Raw genomic sequence first — 326 nt, forward strand, 5'->3', positions numbered from 1 at the left:
TTTTGCGTTTCCTTCCCCCACCTTCACCCTATGGGGTTTATTGCGTTACGCTTTGTACTTGACCCTGCGAGGTTTTTAATCGGTGGCCAAGCGCGATGCCCGGAGCCCGTCTGGGGCCTCGGGGGCTCCCTCCACCCCGCACCCCGCCTGTACCGGGGGGGCGCGGGGGGGCACCGCTCTGAAACGCAGACAACTCCTCAAAGCGGTCGCTTCTAAGGGGAAAAGGAGAAAAACGGGGGCAGTCCCGGGTTGGGGGGGGGGGGTTTAGTACGGGGGGAGAGGAGCTCCGCCGCGGGGAAGGGGCCGGTGCCCGGGAGCGGTGCCCG

This window comes from Haliaeetus leucocephalus, unplaced genomic scaffold, assembly GCF_000737465.1.
Source record: "Haliaeetus leucocephalus isolate CR32 unplaced genomic scaffold, Haliaeetus_leucocephalus-4.0 Scaffold173, whole genome shotgun sequence".
Classification (NCBI taxonomy): domain Eukaryota; kingdom Metazoa; phylum Chordata; class Aves; order Accipitriformes; family Accipitridae; genus Haliaeetus; species Haliaeetus leucocephalus.